The sequence below is a fragment of the Phyllostomus discolor genome, chromosome 5 (genome assembly GCF_004126475.2).
Source record: "Phyllostomus discolor isolate MPI-MPIP mPhyDis1 chromosome 5, mPhyDis1.pri.v3, whole genome shotgun sequence".
Taxonomy (NCBI): domain Eukaryota; kingdom Metazoa; phylum Chordata; class Mammalia; order Chiroptera; family Phyllostomidae; genus Phyllostomus; species Phyllostomus discolor.
Window position 1 is genome coordinate 149,167,505 of NC_040907.2, and position 13,786 is coordinate 149,181,290.

The 13,786-nt window shown below is 40.8% G+C and overlaps 1 protein-coding gene and 1 pseudogene across 4 annotated transcripts in view; one reads left to right on the forward strand and one right to left on the reverse strand.

Annotated features, from left to right (window-relative positions):
* ENTPD1 (ectonucleoside triphosphate diphosphohydrolase 1) overlaps nucleotides 1-13,786 on the forward strand; it is a 103,108-nt gene that overhangs the window by 54,848 nt on the left and 34,474 nt on the right. The window lies entirely within an intron of this gene.
* LOC114497535 lies at nucleotides 10,368-11,149 on the reverse strand (annotated as a pseudogene).

Sequence of the window (13,786 nt, forward strand, 5' to 3'; positions counted from 1 at the left end):
GGGGAATGAAAAACATTTAATAGATGACACAAACTATTAATTATGATTGTGATGAGTGCCACCAAATGTAAGTTTTGGGGGCCAGGGAAGTTTTCCCTGGGAAAAAATGACATTAACAATAATATCTGAAGGATTATTAGGAGGTAGCTGGGAAAGAGATGGTTAAAGTATTCTAGGCAGAAGAAAAGCAAGTGCAAGAATCTCACAGCAGGAGATAGTTGGATACCTACCAGAAATTGGTTGGACAGCAAGAGTAGATCATATATTGGATAAAGATGATGAGAGAGGTGGTGTGAGCAGGCCCTTGCAAGTCAGGTTGAGGATTTTAGTTTTAATCCTAAACCAAAGGGAAGTCAATGACATGAGCATATTTGTGTTTTGAAAAGATCACTATGGCTGCAATGAATTAGTGGCAGGAAGGATAAGAGCAGATTTAGGAGATTAGGTTAGAGGCTATTACAGAAGTTTGGAAGGAGGAGAAGGTTTTGAGTTCAATTTCTGAAGAATTGTTTTGTAGGTATTGAATATGAAAAGGGAAGTGTCAAAGAAGCAGTTGGATATTGAGAGCTGGACCTCAGAGAAGAGAACTGTACTACCGAATAGAAATGTCACAAGTCACATTTCAATTTTTCTAGTAGCCACATTTTTAAAAAGTGGAAGAAGTTAGTTCAGTCTGTTCATTAGATCCCATATATGAGTGAAATCATGTGGTATTTGTCTTTCTCTGACTGGTTTATTTCATTTAGCATAATGTTCTCCAGGTCATCTACACTGTTACAAAGGGTACAGTTTTCTTCTTTTTCACAACTGAGCAGTATTCCATTGTGTAAATGTCTCATAGTTGTTTTATCCACACATCTAGTAGGGACACTTGGCTGCTTCCATATCTTGGTGATTGTAAATAACACTACATTGAATATAGGGATGGTTATGTTCTTTCGAATTAGTGTTTGGGTTCCTTTGGATATATTCCCAGAAGTGGAATTGCTGGATTGAAAGGCAGCTCCATTTTCAGAACTAGCAAGGAAAATGGGAACAGACTCATAGATGGGGAGCAGAATGACAGCTGGTGCAGGGGAAGGTTAGGGAGTGGAGGGATTGAGCAAAAAAGGAAAAAAGACTTATGGACATGGACAACATTGTGGTGATTGCTGAAGGGAGGGGGGTATAACAGGACTAAACAATAATGGAAAAAATATACAATAAAAATTAAATTTTAAAAAGTAGAAGATGTATATTAATTTTAGTAACATATTTTATGTAACCTGATATATCCAAAATACAGGAGTGGACAAAAGTAGGTAAGAACTCTGCCAAAGTGTGCTTGAATATAGCAAGTAGACTACAAGAATGTGTAAATAGTGAGGGCTGGCAATTTGAGCACTGAAGAGATTGTACCTAAGTGCACTGTGCCATTGTGCCATTCTTTTGAATTAATAAAGCTACTGTAATAATCATAACCTGCATGTCTTTTTCACATGAACAACTGTAAACCTACTTTGCCCACCCTGTATTATTATTTCAACATTTCATCACAATAGTTATTAATGAGATATTTTACATTCTTTTTTCTTTTTTTTAAATTGTTGTTCAAGTACAGTTGTTTTCATTTTTACCCTACCATGCCCCCCCACCCCACCCATTTCCACCCCCCACCCTCAAACCTACCCACTTTGGCTTTGTCCATGTGTCCTTTATATATGCTTATTAATGGCCCTCCCCCTATTATCCCTCTCCCCACTCCTCTCTGGTAACTGTCAGTCTGTTCTTTATTTCAGTATCTCTGGTTGTATTTTGTTTGTTTGTTTGGTTGGTTGATTAGGTTCCACTTATAGGTGAGACCATATGGTATTTGTCCGTCACTGCCTGACTTATTTCACTTAGCATAATGCTCTCCATTTCCATTCATGCTGTTGTGAAGGATAGGAGCTCCTCCTTTCTTTTACATTCTTTTTTTTCAGACTATCTTAAATGCCAGTGTGATTTTCCACTTACAGCACATCTCAGTTTCCACTAGTCACATTTCCAGTGCTCAATAGCCACATGTGGCTAGTGGCTACCTTATTTGATAGCATAGGTCTAGACTAAAGATATATCTCTAATGTCATTGATGTGTTGTAGCCTTAAGAATGGTTAAGATCATAGGAAGGGAGTAAAAAGTGAGAAAAGAAGAGGGTAAGGACAAAATTCTGAGGAATTCTATAATTTAGAGGGTGAGTAGTAAAGGAATTTCTCCTAAACCACAGTGATAACATTGCTTTATGTGGTGCTTAGTAGTTTATGAATTATTTCCACAGTCAGTTCAATTTTTCCTTCCCAGCAATGTTATGAAAAAATGAAAGATTATCCTCATTTTATACATAACAAAATGAGAGTCTTGAAAGTTCTTAAAGGTGGAGGTGGGCCTAAGTTTTCTGACCCAGAGATTGAAGTTCTTTCCATTTATCTTAGTTTTGCCAAACAGCACATCTTAAAAACAGGAATTGAATGCAGGATGTTTATATTGGGAAGTAATCCCCAGCAAACAGGGAAGGAGAGAAAGCTACCCAAAAAGGGTATTATGAGTGTATCACCACGTTGGGCCCCTGTGGCTTGATCCTACCAGGACCCTCAGAAGAGCTGCAGAGAAAGCATTTCAGAATCATCTGCCCTGAGGACTTATCCCCTGCTTCTCATCTTCTGTTGATTAAGGGTTGCCCCACTGAGTAACTCCCTGGCATTTCTGGGTTGGAACATGTATCAGTGGGGCTATATGGGTACCAGAGATGACCCACTAGGTGCAGGAGAGAAGACCTTGAGCAGAAATAGAGAGATGAGAGGTATAGTTGGGGATGGAATAAAAGGTTGGCCAAGAAGATGTGAAGTGTCCACAACAGGTATCCGAAGCATCATTACACCTATTGCTTTTTGTAGGGGAGAGAGCATTTGTACAAATAGTTTCAATACATTAGACACATATTAACATAGAGATAATAAGTATTCAGTGCTGTAGAAGCCTAGAGGAAGGAATACCAGTATGCCTGGTCCCGTGAAGATATCACAGAAGAGGTGACTTTGGGGCCAAGGAATAAGGAACTCTAAGGAGTCTGACAGAGGTGAGGTAGGGACCTCTTCCAGACAAAGGCCATACTGTGTGTTGCAGAGTGACAGCTTAAAATAGCAAGCAATCTCTAGGGAATCACCTGAAGTCCAGTGTGGTTGGAATACTGACCATGGGGGCAGGAAGGAATTGTGGGAGAGGAGAATTGAATCTGAGCTTAGTATGCTGGGCTCAGGAGTGGACATCTCATCCATTAAACCGCAGTAGTACTGAAGGTTGGCTCTGTGTGTAGAAGCACCTGGGGAGCTTTAAAAATATACTCATGTCTATTTCTCTTAGCAATATTCTGATGTATTTCCTTGTAAGGGAAACAAAAGAAAAAAATAAACAGATGAGACTACATCAAACTGAAAATTTTGCACAGCAAAGGAGAAACCATCAACACAATGAAAAAAAAGGTAGCCTACTGAATTGAAGGAGATCTTCACCAATGACACATTCAATAAGTGGGTAATGCCAAAAATTTATGAAGAATTCATACAACTCAACACCAAAAAGAACCCCAAACAATCCAGTTAAAAAATTAGCAGAGAACTTGAATAGACACTTCTCCAAAGAGGACACACAGATGGCCAATAGACCTATGAAAAGATGTTCAACATCACTAATCATCAGAGAAATACAAATTAAAACCACAATGAAACATTACCTCACACTTGTTAGAATGACTATCATCAATAAATCAACAAACAAGTGATAGAGAGGATGTAGAGAAAAGAGGGTCCTCATGCACTGTTGATGGGAATGCAGACTGGTGCAGCCATTGTAGAAAACAGTATGAACGTTTCTCAAAAAATTAAAAATGGAACTTCCTTAAGACCCAGCAATTCCAATTCTGGGAATATGTCCAAAGAAACCCAAAACACTATTTGAAAAAACATACGCACTCGTATGTTCATTGTAGCATTATTTACAATAGCCAAGGAATGAGGACAAACCTCTGCCATTCAGTAGGTGAGTGGATAAAGAGGTGGTGGTACATTTACACAATAGAATACTACTTGGCCGTAACAAAGAAGGAAATCTTACCTTTTGTGATGGCATGGATGGACCTAGAAGGTTTTAGGCTAAGTGAAATAAGTTAGTCAGAGGAAGACAAATACTATATGATTTCACTTTCATGTGGAATCTAAAGAAAATAAATGAACAAACAAAATTGAAACAGACTCATAGAGAGCAGCCTGATGGTTGCCAGAGGGGAGAGGAGTTGGGGGACAAGGTGAAAAAGGTGAAGGGATTAAGAAGTACAAATTGGTAGTTATAAAATAGTCATGAGGCTGTAAAGTACAGCATAGAGAATACAGTCAATAATATTGTATGGTGCTAGGTGGGTACCAGAAATATTAGGGGAACACTATGTAAAGTATAGGCTTATCTAACTGCTATGCTGAACACCTGAAATTAATACAAAATAATATTGAATGTTAACTATAATGGAAACACTAAAACATAAATAAATAAAATTTAAAAATACTCATGTCTGGGCCTCACCAGGTCAATTAAATCAGAATCTTTGGGGGTGAAGCCAGGCATTGGTGTGTTTTAAAAGCGTCCCAGGTGATTCTAGTGAGTACTCATGGTTGCAAACCACTGCTTTGAAGGTTTCAAGTAGGGAGGTGATGCCCAGATATTTGTTCCCAAGATTCCTGTTAACCAGAGAGCAGATTAGAGGAGGAGAGACCAGTTAGGATGCTCCTGTCATGGTCTAGTCAAGGTAGATGAGGCTAGACTTAAGGTACTGTCTATGGGGTGAGGGTATAATGTGAGAGACATTTAGGCTGACCAGATCTTAGTGATCCAATTCCTTAGAGGACCTTTTAAGATAAAAATGGAGCACCTTGAGACAGTAGTGTTGGGAACAACCTCTGTGTGCTTCTGTTTAAAGAGGGTGGTGGCCATAGCCTTCCTGGTGCAACTTTATACATGTCAAATCTTCACCTATCTCTCCAGCTCCTTCCTCTGATTCTTCATTCCTCTCCTCTTGCAGGTATAAGTTATTCTACCTGTCCAACGTGTGACACAACACAGACCGTGGGCTCACACTGCCTGGGTTTGAACCTTAGCTCTGCTCTTTCTAGTTGCAAGACTTAACCTTTTTGAGCATCAGTTTCTCCAACTGTAAGATGGAGCTGATAATTGATATCTCATAGATTACTGTAAGAATTAAGTGGGAGAAAGTAAGTGGAGTGCGAAGCAGGAAGTCTGGTCCACTGTGCATACTAATTGTTAATAATTCATGTGTTACCATCTTTGGCCTGTCTGCCTGGTGACAAACTGCCACTTATCTTTTTTTTTTTTTTTAATCATTGCTCAAGTACAGTTTTCTCCCTTTTACTCCCAATCCAGCCCCCCTGCTTATCTTTATCCCTGCTTCTTCGCATCTGACTTGCCCTTGTCTAACCCAGCTCAGGTCACCCTTCCAGTCCTAATGATCTAGTCTTGTCAACTTCTTGCCTAACCCAGTTTGGGTTAAGCCTTGCTGGGGAGGTAGTGGCCTCCTGTCTGGGCCACATTTGGCAAAACACAAGAACTCTTTAATGTAGTGATATGTTTACATACCAAACTACCTAAGTGGTAAGCACAATGAGGACAAGGACTGGGTTTCAGTTGTCTTTGCATATATTTTATTGTTTCATTCATTCATTCATTTAACAAATAGTCATGACTTTATTTTCAGCCCAGTGAACAAGACTGGCAAAACCTTACACTCATGGAGCTTATAGTCTAGAGGAATAGGTAATCATTAATCAAATAATCACAAAATAAATGTTAAATTGCAACCACCACAGCATCTGACTTGCGTGGTTGCCTCATAAAAGTTTGCTGACTCTATGAATATAGTGAACAGGTAAACCTGCTCCCTCCTTGGACGTGAAGAGCGTGTGAAGGACCAACCTGATAGCAGGTTTGTCAGTGTGGGAAGCAGTCTCCTTCCTCAGGATCCCCTAAAGATCCTAGTTCCCCAGAGCCTCCTCATTTCCAGCTTCCAGGTTGCAGGGCCTAGGAATCATCACTTTTAACAGGCATCCTGGGGCATTCTCATGCCATTGAAATCAGGAACCACTGTTCCTGTAGAAAAGTATGTAATGACCACTTCAAAAAAGAAACAACATAGGCCTTAATGAGGAATGATTAGTTGTACCAAAGTGTCCCCTGAGAAAGTTGCACAGCCCATGTGGAACTGAGAAACTGCTTTTGTCATGGTGAACCTGGGTGGGGAGATAACGGGGAGGTCTGCTTGGTTCACCACTTCCTTAAGTGCCTGCTCCTCATTGAACCCTGGCAGTTAATGAGTTGCCAGACATTCCCTTTAGCGTGAACATTCCATATTCTGGCACACACAGAAGCCCACAGGGTGCTCTCAAAGGCACCAGACTGACCCAATACCAAACCACATGCCTTCATTAGAAGCTGGTCATTTCTATGGAATGCTGGCTCAGGGACCAAATGGCTTTGATTTCAATCCCAGATCTGCTGCTTTCTAGCTATGAGACTTTGGGCAAGTAAATTCCTCTCTATAGCTCAGTTTTCTTGTGTGTAAAATGGAGATGGTACCTACTTTGAGGATGGTTGTGAGGAATAGTACCAGAAACTCACTTATCAGGGTGCCCAGCACATCAGAAGCCTTCAGTGGAGAGTACCTGTCAACGCTGCTTTGAGGGAGATGAGTTCTAGGCAAGACCCTCACCTGTTAGTGTGTTATGGTCACAGAGCCAGGATTTTCAGAATGTCCAGCTGCTGTTCAAATGTAGTGGCCTGTCCCCATGCATCTACTTTTTTTTTTCACAAGGAACTAAAGTACTGTTTTTAATAAGTGTTTGTAATTTTATCTTTTTATGGAAAATTTGTAAGGATTTGCTCTAATTTTTAACCTTAAATACTCGTGGACAATAGCTATATTATTTTTACTCTACTGGCTATTAATGTTTCATTTAAAAAACAATACCTGGAGATGGGTGGTGATGATGGTTTAACAAGAATATAAATGTACTTAATACCACAGAAATGTACACTTAAAATGGTTAAAATGGTCAATTTTATGTTCTGTGGATTTTACTACATTTAAAAACATAAAATAAAAACAAACAACAAAACTGTGGTTTGTATAGAAGGTCTAGCAACTCCAGTTAAAGAAAAAAGAAAGGAAGAAAATGGTCTCTAATCATTTATAGGCCCTGCCAGCATTGCTGTAGCTAATGGAGACCTGATCTGTTTATAGAGTACTAGAGTTACACTCAAAAGGATAAGCTTTGTTTATTCAAAAAAACTCACAGAGATGGACTGATGAGATTGCTGAAGTATCTGTTAAAGCTACAAAATCTTTTAAGAAAGATACTGAAGAACCAATTATGTCTGAAGGGACCAAGAGAAGTTAGTTATCACACTGCTGTCTGTGTCACCTGGCTTATGGTTTTTTTGGGGAGTGGTGGTGGTGGAACTCAACCCTAATAGCTCTGCTTTTTATTAGACTGTGAATACTAACCTCTTTTAAGGCTGAAGAAGTTTACGAGCCATAAAGTTCTGTTCCCCCTCAATCATTCATTTGATTGAACAATTATCTGTTGAATTCCTTCTTTGTGTCCAACACGTAGTAGAGCACACCATGGTGGATGTTGCCCATAGCATGGTAAGCAAAACAGACCTGCCCTAATGTAACTTACAGTCTGATAAGAAAGACAGACATCAATCAAGCAGCCACATAAACATATAGTTACACATTGTGGTAAGTTCTGTCTTTACAGAAATACTACAGGCACTCTGAACACATGGACTAGAAGGGTACAATCTAATCTTAGATGGTCAGAGAAGGCTGGGACTTCAGATGCAGGGCTTTCTGGGTAAAGGCTCTGGAAGAGAAGCTGACCGGCCCATGTGGAACTGAGAGCAGATCAGTGTGAGGGTAGGTGTTTTCTGAATGAGCAGACTCAGAGGAGGGGGTTAAATATCCCACTTCTGCAAAGCCAGGAATAGAAGTAGGTTATCTGATGCTCCAGTTTTCTCTTCTCTTCCACATCTAGGGAGATGTACCCAAAGGCCTGGGCCTATAACATTTGCATAGGTAGAATTATTTCCATACTAAGGAGGAGTCAGCCCCACCTCCACATGGCCCCCATTCTCTGTGAGCTCAGGGTCTGCTGCCACCCACCTCTCCAAGTCTTTATCAAGGCCCCTACATTAGTGTCTCTATGAACCAAGGAAGGACATTTTGACATTTCCCCCTGCCCTGCTAGGCCACTCCTTCTGTTCATTCAACATACCTCATGAAGATCAGTTACTATGGCTAATATTATGTTCCTGACCAAAAACTAGCTTAGGACAAAATTTTCTGCATAGTAAGATTACAACTCTATAAAAATCACCATGGGTTTTAAAAAGCTTGGAAGGAATAAATAAAAATAACATTGATGTCTAGTTGGCAGGATATTAAATGTCTTTTTCCCTTTAACTTAATTTTCTAGGTGCTATTTGGTAAACTTTTGTATTCTTAAAATAACAACTTTAATAATAATATTAAAGAAATGTCAGACCTCTTCCTCACTACTCAAACCTTAGGTTTTTCTTCAATGTGAAGAACATACTCATGGAAGCTTTTAGAGATGTTTTAAATATGAGCTATAGAGAAACACTGGGTAAGGGTGATAGCATGGCAAGGCACAGCACTTCTCAAAACATTTCTGTAGGGTAGAGCTTATGTTTAAAACAGAATTCTGTGGTCACTGACCCTGAGGACGCTTGCTTACATAAGGTTAAGCAGGTTTCTCCACTGTCGGACTTCCCTGAAGTGTTCGCTACCTCTCAGGCTCCTGAGCCAAGGCAGGGGACAGAGCACACAGCATTCTCCAAACTTCTGGGAAGGTTTATTTGCCCAGATCCTTGCAGGCTTCGTACTCTCTGGGATACTCACTGGGAAATACTGGCGTGGCGAAAGAGAACAAAAAGTGGTGGCTACCTGGGTTCTCGATGGATCTGTTAAGGCATTAATTATTTGCATCTATTAGGCAAGCCCTTGAATAGTTCTGGACACAGTGTATCGTCTTTAAAATAAGATTAGATGGAATGAACATCTAGCTCTTAAGTGGACCAGATATGAAATTGAGTATATATGCCGACAGTTTTGTTATAATGAGAGGCTCTTAACTCTTAAAATGCTCAAACAGCATTCTCAGTCCAGCTTTATCTGTCCTACAAGCAGCAAGCATATCAGTTTTATTCTGCAAACCATTTTAGAAAACAAACACATTTGGCACAGTTCAACAGGTTAGCATTCAGTCTACTGTAGACACAAGGTGAAATGTCCTTAATTCCTGCATTAAAAAATGTGCTTTCCCTGGCCAGGTGACTCAGTTCATTGGGGAGTGTCGTCCTGTACTCCAAAAGGTTGCAGGTTCAATTCCTGGTCAGGACACATACCGAGGTTGTGGGTTTGATCCCTGGTCGGGGCACATATGGGAAGCAAGTGATAGATATTTCTCCTGTTGATGTTTCTCTTTCTTTTTCTCTCTTTTTTCTCTCTCAAACATCCTCAGGTGAGGATTAAGAAAAGGTGGGGTGAGTTTGCTTTACCCTCTTTTCAAACACTTGCCAAATGAGTAGTAAAAGCTTTCATTTCTCAACCACCTCACTGTGTAAGGCCTTGGAGAAACAGCCTGATAGAAGCAATGCTAGTTCTTTTGTTCCACTGGAAGAGTGACTTTCATGTCAACAAAGACAGAATGTCCTGATTCCAGATAAAGGCTGCTTGCTGTTTCTGCCTCACTAACTTTGATCATTTGTTGCTGTGGTTGGAACATTTTCTGGCAGGAAGAATCCAGGGCCCTGCTAGGGAACAACAGCATTTTGTCCTGTTTCTCACGGATCCAAAGGCTTCAGACAGCTCAGTCAGACCTCTCTCAGCCCACAACAGTCACCACCTAAGTTAATTCTTGGTTTCCTCTTGCTGCAAGCCTAGCTGCAGAGGAATCTGTCTAGCTTGCTTTCCTTGCCATGCCCAGAGCAAGTACTATAAAAGCCCTTTCTTTATAAGGGCGTAATGCTAATTACTACAGGGAATCCTCTGCTATGTGTACAAGGCAGAGAACACTGTGGAAGTCATGGAGGTCAAGGATCCTCACACTGCACAGTGATGATACTCCCAGGTCTGTGGTTAAATAAAGTAAGACTTGACACCTCAAAAGACTTCATTTTTCCCGGTGGTCCAGGGAGGTCTCTTCAATTCTCACTCTTGTCTTTTTTCTCCCTGGAAGTTCTTAGGTTTTTTTGTTGTTGTTGTTAAAAAATATAATTGACATACATACACATCCCAGACAGGAATTAACAAAGTGTTAATACTGTACTAGTTAATGTCTACAGAGTTAGCATTTCAAGTCAAAGGAGCGTTGATGGATAGTTTTATTTATTATCTTACTAAACTTTTTTGCATTTTCTAAATTTTCTATAATATACTTGTATTATCTTTATAATAGGAAAATAATGTTATTTTTAAAAACACCCCATATGCTCCTAAAGACTAAGTCCAAAATGTTTATTCTTATTAATTTTCATCTTTACTGTCAAAAGAAAGGAGGCTACCATTTTTGATTTGCTTTTGTGAGTTCTTTTTAACTGAGTCCTGCTTATTTATTTATCTTCGTTTGTCTTGTTCTTTTTTGAGCTTGCTGTTAAACCTGAGTATTTTTCATCTGAGGAACACTTGACTGGTTTTCAATGGGTGATTCTTTCATTGACTGAAGCTGGTTCTTCATCTGCTTTGGGAGCCTTTATTTCTGCTTTAATTTCATGACTTCTTCAGCTGACAGATCTCCTTTTTTTAAAACTGCCACTTGAGGCTGTTTATCTTCTTTGTCACTGTGATCACCATCTTCATCTGGGAGCTGAGGCTGGATTGTCTTAGTCTCCACGGTGGGCCCTTCCCTGTAGCTGACCTGTTCCTTAAAGCAGGACAGGAGAGCTAGCTTGGCTGGCTGCATGTGACACCTGGTTCCATTTGGTGGTTGCTCAGGGTAAGACTGGTTCCCCGTGTTGCCTTGAGGCTGTGGAAGTTCTTAGGTTCATAAGACTATATATATATATATATATATGTGTGTGTGTGTGTGTGTGTGTGTGTGTGTGTGTGTGTATACACACTGCTGACTCAAGCATAATGGTTTTGTGTGCGTGTGTCTGTGTGTCACCCGGATACCTTAGGGATTCCAGGCTAAGTGGAAAGCACAGGAAGTACAAGTTTATATAGAACAAAAATGCCCAACCTTAATATTTAAAGAGCTTCCTATGAAAGTCCTTTATTTAAAGATTTATAATCTTTAAAGAATGACATCAAGCACAGTGAAGGTGAAAGAAAAAGGGAAGTTGAGATACTACAAGGTAATTTGCAACTGTCATAATTCCCTTCTCGGTATGACTCTTACTTAGGACTCCACAGAATTAATGTTACCATAAAGTAACTAGATCTGGAGTGGGTCTTCCTTGGGCCAGTCTATAGTGTGTAGGTTCTTCATGCAGGAAAGATCTCACAAGTCCAGGTGAGTTTGAGAATATGTTTATTAAAGCTGAGCCTAGGATAGAAGAAGCAACAGGAGAGAACCTAGGTAGGTTTGCTTTGGTTCTCTAGAAATGTTATAAGACAGAAATGAGCCTAGGCAGGTTACTTTGCCTCCATGGAAAGTCAGAGAAAAGGGGGCCTTGAAGACATGTTCAGGGGGTTAGCTTGGGACAAGCTGCCACTGCCCATTGCTCCCCTGGTTGCAAGTCTCATGGAGACCCTTTGAGTTCAGGAGATGGACACCTGTGGAGGAAAGAAGAGGGGGAATGGAAAGGCACAGGTGTGCTCCTGGGAGGGAGAGCACTGAATTAAGCATCATCAACGGCAGACCACACTTGGAGGTAGACAGTTCAAATGATCCACAAAATGTGATGAGAGTAGTTAGCTCACACTTTAGAAGTGCAACCTCTGCTTTTCCTTTTGCTCCCCCATTTACTTTCCTCCATTTTTGTCTCCAGTATAGGGATGATAAATAAAAAGTATATGTGCCCCTCACAAGCCCATAGCAGATATTATTATTCAATCATGGCATTTTGTTCCTGATTAAACCCAGGGGCATAATCAAAGATGAATATTAATTGGTCAATGTGGGCATTCTTTAGTCTACTCCTGAGTAAATACCCCAGAGAAATGAGGGCTCATGTCCACAAAATGAAATGTATGAGAATGTTCCTGGAAGCTATATTCTTAATAGTTCCAATCTGGAAACAACCCAAATGTCCATCAAGGACTTGATGAACTTGATTAATGTCCATCAAGAGTAGAGTGCATAAAAATATGCATATAATATATGAAAATAATGAAATACTCTACAGAAATGAAAAGGGATCAACTACTGATACACGCAGTTTGAATGCATCTTAGAGAGATAATGTAGAATGAAAGAAATTAGACATTGTAGAGTAAGTGGAGGCAGTCTGGCTTCCTCTTCCAGGTGTCTGGGTAACTAAGGGGAGCAATGTTCCCATAGCCTTGGAGGGGCCTGATAACTAGTGTTCTCAAAGCCTTTACCGGGTCTAACTGTTCCCATAACATGAAGTGAGCTCACATGTGCAGAATTATGTTACGTCATGTAATGTTCTGGCAGTTTTCCAGGTTTGTTCCCCTCTAATACTTAAACAGGTAGGGACTCCCTGCTGGGGGCGATGATGATGAGAGACACACAAGGGGACAAGTGCCATGATGGGTGCCACGCTGGGGATCAGGGGCCATGACATGAGACATGCAGATAGACATGCAGCTTGCAGCATGTGTGGCTTGCCTGCCTATGAATAAAGGCACGCCAGACATCCCAATGGCTCTGTGAATATTTTTCTTGTCTGCACAAATACCGTGAGCCTTCCTGGCCTTGAAGGGTGGCAATACAGACATAAAGGAGGCCAATTATGTCACTCCATTTACTGTAGTTCAAAAAATAGGCAAAACTCATCCATGGTGATGGAAGTCCAGGCCGTAGTTACTCATGAGGGAAACTAAGAGGGGCACCAGGGAGCCCTCTGGAGACTAGAAGATGTTCTGTATCTCCACCTTGGTGATGATTTATATGGATGTCCACATGGGCAAAAATTCATTGGGATGCACAGCTAAGATCTGCATATTTTGCTGTAGGTCTCTTTCATTAAAAGTTCTTAAAAGGGGGCACCAAGTCACTTCTGGTCAAGACAGTGGCATAAGCATGGCTTGGCTCCTTCCACAACCACATCAAAATTACAACTAAAATACAGAACAACCATCACTCAGGACTGTCAGAAACTGAGTTGAATGGAAGTCTGACAACTACAGAATTATAGAAACCACATCTATCCAGACCGGTAGGAGAGGTGCAGATGCCGAACCAGGTGGTCTCTCACTCATGTGTGGTGTATAAAAATTAGGGAGGGATATCTCAGGAGCGAGGAGTCCCAGCCCCATACCAGGCCTCCCCCGGCCAGGGTTCCAGTGCCAGATAGACAAGTCCCACAACGTCTGGCTGCAAAACCTAGCTGGGATTGAGTTGGTGGAAGAAACTTCTGGAGCTCTAAGCAGTTCTTCTTACAGAACCCACACATGGACTCACCTACTCAGGCTCACTTCCTCTGAGCTCCAGTACTGGTGCAGCCACTTGAAAGGCACCAGTGGCATACAGGGAGAAACTGAGGTGCCTTGCA